At 38.6% G+C, this 249-nt stretch overlaps 1 protein-coding gene across 1 annotated transcript in view; it reads right to left on the reverse strand.

The window, feature by feature from the left end:
• zbtb11 (zinc finger and BTB domain containing 11) overlaps nt 1-249 on the reverse strand; it is a 13,239-nt gene that overhangs the window by 1,759 nt on the left and 11,231 nt on the right. The window lies entirely within an intron of this gene.

Raw genomic sequence — 249 nt, forward strand, 5'->3', positions numbered from 1 at the left:
GGGGCAAAAACAAAAGTGTTGCATTTATAATTTTGTTCAGTGTATATATATATATAAATATATATATGCAGGGGCGCTGTAACGGGGGGATGGTTAGGACGATTCCATGGGCCCGGCGAGGGAGAGGGGGGCCCAGGACACAATTAGGCAACTAAATGATATTTAGACAGACTTAAAGAAGTTCCAGATCTATACTTGTGCTCTTATTATTTCAGTTATTTTGCCTTTAATGTAAATAAACATGTGCAA

This window comes from Sinocyclocheilus rhinocerous, unplaced genomic scaffold, assembly GCF_001515625.1.
Source record: "Sinocyclocheilus rhinocerous isolate Xijiao unplaced genomic scaffold, SAMN03320098_v1.1 scaffold98, whole genome shotgun sequence".
NCBI lineage: Eukaryota > Metazoa > Chordata > Actinopteri > Cypriniformes > Cyprinidae > Sinocyclocheilus > Sinocyclocheilus rhinocerous.